At 33.6% G+C, this 8,369-nt stretch overlaps 1 pseudogene; it reads right to left on the bottom strand.

Moving 5' to 3' along the window:
* Positions 1–458, bottom strand: part of LOC102025670 — a 4,099-nt pseudogene extending 3,641 nt beyond the window's left edge.
* Positions 459–8,369: the final 7,911 nt, after the last annotated feature.

Here is an 8,369-nt window from a genome sequence, read left to right as displayed (position 1 = left end):
CCAATCCCATGCTATACACGCCAGCTACCATCCAGCAACAGACTTGAGAAGACATGGTAACATTGTAAAGCAAGGGGTTACAGATGGCAACATAGTGGTCATATGCCATTGCAGCCAGCATGTGCCACTCTGAGATAGAAAACCTGTAAAGAAGAAGAGTTGAGTCATACTCTCGGGGTAGGAGATGACGTTCTTCTCTGTTACAAAGTTGACCAGCATCTTGGTGGTAATGACAGTGGAATGACAGAGGTCAATGAAGGACAGACTGCTGAGGAGATAGTACATGGGGTGTGCAGGTGAGAACTGAGACTGATCAAGGTGATCATGCCCAGGTTCCCCACCACTGTGAACACATAGATTTCCAGGAAGAGGAGGAAGGGGGGCAGCTGGAGCTCAGGCCTCTCTGTTAACCCAGCAAGGATAAATTCAGTCACTACGGAATGATTTCCTTCTGCCATTTCCTTCTGGGCTTTCTATGAAGGAAAAGAAGAAAAATTTTATGAGTTTTTTTTTATTCCAACAATGAAGCAAAAAACAGAATGAAGACTTTTTCATCTTTGTATATCCAGTTTTCTTTCAGCTCTTCACTTCTATTATGTCAGTTAACTGAGATCCCAGATATATGAGACATACAGTTAAATAATTTATAGAGCTATCTCTCTGTTTTGTGGCACACTATAAGTGTGATAATTAGCAGCATTCAGTCCATGAACATCCAAAGAATTTTGATTATTTTAGGTTTCATTGTACCTGACTAATTATAACCCTTTGTGATTACAGTTGCCTAAAACAAGAGAATTGATGTAAAAATTACATATAATCATACAAAAAATATCATTAGGTTTACCAAATCAACAGCAGAAGAGCACAAAATGATGATCTGCCTACTGCAGAGGCCTGAAGATCTAATCAGATTCAAAAGCTGAAGTCCAAGAAGTTCCCTGGAGTCATCTGTGAGAGCCCGTGTTGGAAGGCTGAAGCATCTGTGCTGGAAGGTTGAGGAAACGAGACAAATGTTGAGAGGCAGCAGAGTACTTCCAAAAAGGGAACGAGTCATTCTTTCAGTTTTCATTCTGTCCGGGCCACAAAACTAATTATTGGTACCACCCACATCCTTGGTGAATCTCCCCACAGCTTAGTTTTCTGTCCTACATGACAATGGTCCACAGACACACCCAGAACTTTCTTAATGTTAGGGGTTTTTACTCAAGTCAGTTTGATGCCACAATTACCATCACCTCTCTCCATTTCTCTGCAGAGAAAATTTATAATAAAATAACAAAAGAATCAAAAAAATCCCCACAGTCAATACTGTACTCATATTGGACTAAAGTTTTTTCTCTGTGATAGCGAATAACACAAGTTGTCCACTTTCTTTCATTCATAACTAGAGGGGTTAGCTAGGGCAATCAGGCATCAAAATGAAATGAAAAGCATCCGTGCTGGAAAGCAATAGCTACTTATTCTTGCATCTATTTGCAAATGCATATTCCTATCTAGACAAAATCTCAAAGAATCTATGGAAAAGACTATTAGAACTATAGTTAAGTTGATAGAACTGAAGATCTACACATAAACTCAATTTTATTTCTACTCAGTTGTAATGAAAAATAAAGTCATACATACAAGCTTAAATATAGCATGATGTCACTTACATGAGAAATCCAAAATATAAGTAAAGAGCAAAAATACTCTTAGGTAATACGACATCAGAAGATAGATTTTTCTCAAACAGAAAGTGGATCAGGAATGCAAGGAGGAGGAGAGGGAAAGAAAGGGCATGAGAAAAGACCTAGGATGTGTTATGTACCCGTATCAACTCCACACAGGAAATACAGGTCACTCCCCAAATTCCTATTTAAAGATAAAAAAGCTAGAGTAACTAGAGCAAAATTGAAAGGTAAAAATCAGGTCTGAGGTGTCGTATTTCCTCATTTGAAAACATTACAAGAGTGGTCAAGACAGTATGACAGTATTGAATGTAGATATACAGATCAATGGTATAGAGTTAACCGACCAGAAGTAAGCTCACTCTTAAAACAAATTGAATTGTTATAAGATATTTATGATAATTCTAAAAGGAAACAATAGTTTTTTTTAAAATAAATGGTTCTACAGCCATTATATAGGTACCTGAAAAAGTTAATTTGGAACTCTTTTTTGTACCATCCTCAAGAAGTTCCTCATAGCACTAAATGAAAGAGCTAGTGCTATAAAAAAATCAGGAAAAACTACCACAGGCCTAAATGTTGGTGGCCTTGGATTTGATAATAATTATTTGTTAGATAAGATACCAAAACCACAGTTACTGTAGAAAAAAATAGTAAATTGTGAATCACAACATTTTTCGATTGTTTTAAAGAGCACAGTCCCAAAAGTTAAAACACAACATATACAATAAAAAAACTTCAAATTATATATCTGATGAAAATCTTATATTTATTAGCATCTTAAAAGTTTAAAAAATAAGTATTCCTATTTAAATATGGTCAGAGTATCTGAATAAATATTTCCATGTTTGAGATACATAAATTACCAATACACCTGAAAACAGATTCATATAAAAAAACACTCTCAGGCTGTGCTTGTTCAAGGGATAATAAAATAATATTTAAATGTATAAAATATAATAAATTATATATATGCAAAAAATATTAAAATGAATTTAACAGTGATAACATTAGCAAATACATTTGCTATGGCACTCTGGATGAGAAATAGTAATATATAACCCCTACTCTTTAGACTGTTACCATCTAGAGAGGATTAGGAAGTAGACTAAAAGATGAGATAAATACCATGGTGATGCAGGCCCTACCAAAAAAGTGCTGTTATGGTGCAAGTGCAGAATGGAAGTCAATGAAGTGTGCTGAAGAACAACAGAATTTAATATTTTTTCCTTCCTTATTTTAAAACAAGTATCATATGACACGCTTATTCCACAAAAGCATTAGACATTTATTAGACACTGACTTTTAGCTCATAATATTCCTTTAATTTCTCTATTAGCTTATTGTAAAAATCTTATGTAATAAAGACCCCTTAGTTAAGAACTTTAATAGTGAAATTCTGTTAACAGAGCCATTTTCTATCTGCATATAAACATGCTCCTTAAGTTCACATGTGGCACATACTTAATTGTATAATCTAGAAGCCACCTACCAGCCCTTCTAGTACACTAATTTGTAAACGAGTACTCATCACAGTATCTTGCATATAGCAAGTCTCAAAAGTACATTTGACAAAATTTTTGCAAGAGGTTTACAGGTAAGTGAATACAGACTCAAAGTAACTGAATAAAGTCTTCACACTTTCTGAGATAAAACTGGTAAACAAAGAAGTGTTTGGTATAATTTCATACGATAGAGGACAAAAAGATCAACTAGTGTTCATCAGCATGTTTGGCTCTTAGAATGAGAACCAGTAAAGACAGATCAATTGTCATCTGCATCTCTACTGACACCATGAAAGATACTGCAGGCAAAAAAATCTAGAAATTAAAAAGGCAAGAATAGGGATAGAAACATACCCCTTCTGCTTCCCAGAGAGTTCAGGGTTCTGTATTTTTCTTTTTTACTCCCTTAAAAGGAAGAAAGTAAAAGAGAGGTTCTGAGAATATAAACCTCTGATAAGCCCAAGGTATGTTTTGAATCATTAACATTTGATGAAGTCATTTGAGTCCTAACATCTGATGAAGCTAAAGCCCAAAGCTATTGGCCTTCTGCAAAGGCTGGTTGAAATGACAATTGTGTATACCATGTACAAAAGTCTGATTAGGAGCCAACAATGATAATGACCTCCCACTAGAATCTTATCCCACAAGTATCAGCTCTGGGGAGAAGAAACAGTTACAATTTCCCTTTTCCCCACTGCTTCTCAAGTGTTTAATATTGTCACATTTGTGTGATTAAGTGTTCTTGTTAGATTCAGAGTTAAGGGGAAGTTGTGAGAAATATTGTTAGAGCTCTAATGAGTTTTATGCCCAGAAGTTTAAAAATTCAAAATTTCAGAAAAATGTTAAAACAGGCACTATGGGAATTCTTAAAGTGATTTCTCAAATGGGAAAAATACCAAATCAGGGACAATAATCAAAATCTTTAAAATTTTAAAGGCTTGTATTTTCATCAATTCTGATTATATTCAGACTAATATGATATGCTCATAAAGTTGTACTTCTTGGAACATTTCAATTTGGGCACTGAATAGAATGAACATTCATTAAGATTTCAAATGAATCTCATTTAGTTACTACCAAAGACCTGAGAACAGTATCTAAAAAGACTAAGGCACAAAGAGGATTGATTTCTTACTAGAAATAAAATAGAAATATTGAAGAAGAATAAAAACACGCATGTCATAAAAATTACCATCATATCAAACTGTTTATGCACAAAATTTTTACTCAATATTCATAAAGTGTGTATTTTTGAGACAATAGTTGCAATAAATGTCATTGGTATTTTGATGCTTTTTGCATTGAATCTGTAGATTGCTTTGTATAGTGTGGCCATTTTAACAATCTTAATTTTTCCAATCCATGCAAATGGGAGGTATTTCCACATTCTAGTGCCTTCTTTAATGCCTATTTATAATTTTTATTGTAGTTATATATAATATACTTTGAATTACATATTATAACATAATATAGTATAAATATATAATATTTAATTTATATTTAAGTTTAATCTTTGATATTTTATTTTTTAATTATAATCAACAGAGTTCCTTCCTTGGTATCTTCTTCAGTGAGCTCATTATTGCTATATAAAAAATTATTCTTATATCCTGTTACTTTACTGTATTTTTTTATCAGTTGTAAATATCTTTTAGTGGAGTAAATATCTCTTGGTGAGTTTGCTAGTTCTAGAATCATGTTATCTGCAAACAGAATAATATGACTTTCTCCACTGATATTTTTGTGCAGTTTCTTTTTATTCCCTGATCACTCTGATTAGAATTTCTAGTATTATATTAAACATGACTGATAAGAGTAGACACATTTGTCTTGTTTCTGAATTTAGAGGAAATGCTTTTCGTTTTTCCCCAGTCAGGTTTGTAATATATAGTCTTTATTCTGATGCAGTGTAATCGTTCCATACCGAAATTACTCAGGGATTCAGCATAACAGATGTTAAAATTTGTCAGAAGCTTTTTTTCTATTCAGGTGATCATATGGTATTTATGCTTGATTTTATATATGTGCTATATTACATTTATTGATTTGTGTACATTCAGCTGTCCTTGTAACACTGACATGAAATCCACTTGATCTTAGGTATGATTTTTGCGTTGTGTTGCTGAATTTGCTCTGCATTTATTTGGTGATGGTATTTGCATGATATTTGCATTTATGTTGCAGTTTTATGCATCTCTAGTGTGTGTGTGTGTTTGTGCAGGCACATACACATTTATCTGTGTGTTTGTGTAGGTACATTCTCTTATCAGATTTCAATATTATGGTAATTCTGGCTTTATAGGATGGATTTGGGAGGGTTCTTTCCACTTCTCTTTTTTGCAGTATTTTGAGGAGCATTGCTATTAATTCACCTGTAAAATCTGGTATATTCAGTTGTAGGCTGTGCTTTGTTGAAAACTTTTTATTATTGTTTCTTTTAATTTTATTTTTTTTGGTTTTGGTTTTTTTCCGGTGTCAGGAATCGAACTCTCAACCTTGCACTTGCCAGGCAGGTGCTGTGCCGCTGAGCTAAATCCCCAGCTCCCTTATTATTGTTTCAAACTAACTGCTTATTAATTATTCACTTAGTTTTGTATATATTCCTGGTTTAATTTCAGTATGTCCTATGTGTCCACTTTTTCTAGGTTTTCCATTTTATTAGCATATGGCTATTCAAAACATTCCCTGATGAATATTTAAATTTAAATTGTATTTTTAATTCCTACTTTTGCCTCTAATTTTATTGAGTGTTATCTTTATTTCTATTGATTAGTTTTCTAAAGAATTGATAATTTGCTTGTTTTTTCAAAGAAAATACTGTTTTATATTCTATTTCCCTATAAATGTGTTCATTATGTTCACATCTGACACATATTTAATTTTGTAGTAATTATTATGAGCAATTTACTAGAATTTCTTCCATAGTACATTGTAAACTCAGTAAAGTGTGGGATATAGTACCTGGCATATACTAAATCTTGACAGAAGTATGTTTGGAGAAGCTTGACCATAAGTTAATATATTCAGACTAACTAAATAAAGCCCTCATAGTGCCTGAGTCAAAATAAGTAAAGTCATCTTTAACATAATCTTATATTAAAGTGTCACAGAGATAATAAGAGGGCCTGTGACTATAAGTGTGGTCTTTAGAAAGAGGATGAGACAGAAAAATAATCATATTCATTTCTATTAGCTCTGGGGAAAGCCTAAGATCGTCGATTCAAAGATTTTAAACACACACTCCATGACATAACCCTCCTTCTTCCAAGATTTCAAATTCTGTTTTTTTTTTTTTTTGTTTTTTGTTTTTTGTTTTTTTTTTTGGTACTAGGAATCAAACTCATGACCTCACACTTGCCAGGCAGGTGCTTGCGCCACTGACCTATAACACCAGCCCCTTCTTCCAAGATTTCAGTGTTACATTTTTTTTTTTCTATTCTTCTAGAGAGGAAAATACAGATGTGAGTAGATAACAGACCACTAATCCAGATCTAACTCATCCAGATCTCTGATGAAGCTAGTGCTTGCTGTAAAGGTTGGGTGAAAGGCAGAGTTTCTATGCTGGGTAAAGACAATAAGGGTATGAATAGGATCAATGATAATGGCCTCCAAGGAGAGTCTTATCCCATCAGTACCAACTCTAGAAAAAATTCACAATTAGATTTTCCCCCTTTTTCTCACTGCTTGTCCAGTGTTTGGTGTAGTGATTCAGTATTCTTGTTTGAATACAGATTATAAGAATGTGACAGATGATGTTAGAGTTCCAGTGAGTTTCATGCCAGTACATTAAAATATTCAAAAATTGAGCAAGTTTTTAAGACATACACTAAACGAATTGTTTAAAGTGATTTATAGCAAGAGGAAAAATAAAAAAGTAAAAAGCAGTCAATGTCTGTCATTATACCAATATGTTTAGTGAAGCAGAGGTGTATCTTATAGGAACCCAGAATGAGGATAAATGTGGAAGAATGAACATTTCTGTTTGTCACTGAAATCTATTTAAAATTTAGAAAGATGGAATGGAGGCAAAAGTCATTTCAGAATAAAGGAGCATCAAGAATGATGGCAATATTATAGGAATGAGCTGAGCAGAATTAAGATATTACTTCTTAAGTCATCTTCTGGTTTAAGGGGTGTGTGTGTGTGTGTGTGTGTGTGTGTGTGTGTGTGTGTGTGTGTACTGACAAACCTAATAGAGACTAATACAGAAGCTAAAAACTGCTTCTATCTGAAGTCTGCTGTGATGGCCACCACCATCTCAGCCCCTCAAGAAAATATTTCTTCCTACAATAGACAGAGAGCTTTGTACGGAAGAGGTGTTGTCATTAGTCAGGACATAATTTGTTAAATGTAATTTTCTGTTTGAACGAAGAACTCATAAGAATGCAATAGTGAAAGAACATCAGTTTTCAATCTGAGAGTCCATAAAGCTGGTTGGAATTTTCTTTTTTTTGGTTTTTCTCTGGTACCGGGAACCGAACTCACGACCTTGTGCTTGCCAGGAAGGCGCTTTTGCCGCTGAGCTAAATCCCCAGCCCCATGGTTGGAATTTTTAAAAAACTGTCTTTTTGGGAATGGAGGAAAATGAGTAGACATTTGTCTGTAAACAGAAAGGGTAATACCAAAACTGTGCAGCAAGGAATGTTGCATAGATGTATCACAAAAACAACCTAAAAACTATATCGGTTTCATATTTCCAATATTTTCCAATATACAGGTGTCTCCTTGTGTACAGAAGCTGTTATATCTCTCATCACATTATTTAAGACAGTTTTACACAGAATGAGGGATTATATTTTGTATATTTCAAAAAGCAAAAATTATATATTTTGAAAATCACAATTTCAAAAAGTGTTTATCAGTTCACTTAATTAAAGGTTAGGGAGATAAAATTTAGAGATCTGATGATAAGCAAACATTTACTTCCTGAATTATGATAGATAAATATTGAATTAAAGGAGCTATGTTTAATACATATAAGTCATAGTCAATCATATAGAGGCAATTAAAGAATTTACAAAAGTGCATAGAGTGATAACAATGATTTTGAGTAGATGGATTCTGGGCCATCCAGAGAGGTGGTGTCTTCAGTAGGTTTGAATACATCAACTCAGACCTACCTTGCTACTTTTTGTTCAATAAATCCCAGAAGTAATCTCATGAACTGTGGATATACCATGCAGTCACTGGACTG

The sequence above is a fragment of the Chinchilla lanigera genome, unplaced genomic scaffold (genome assembly GCF_000276665.1).
Source record: "Chinchilla lanigera isolate Chin_1 unplaced genomic scaffold, ChiLan1.0 scaffold00011, whole genome shotgun sequence".
In the NCBI taxonomy this organism is placed as follows: domain Eukaryota; kingdom Metazoa; phylum Chordata; class Mammalia; order Rodentia; family Chinchillidae; genus Chinchilla; species Chinchilla lanigera.
The sequence above is the reverse complement of the archived record's forward strand: the minus strand, read 5'-3'. Positions and strand labels throughout refer to the sequence as shown.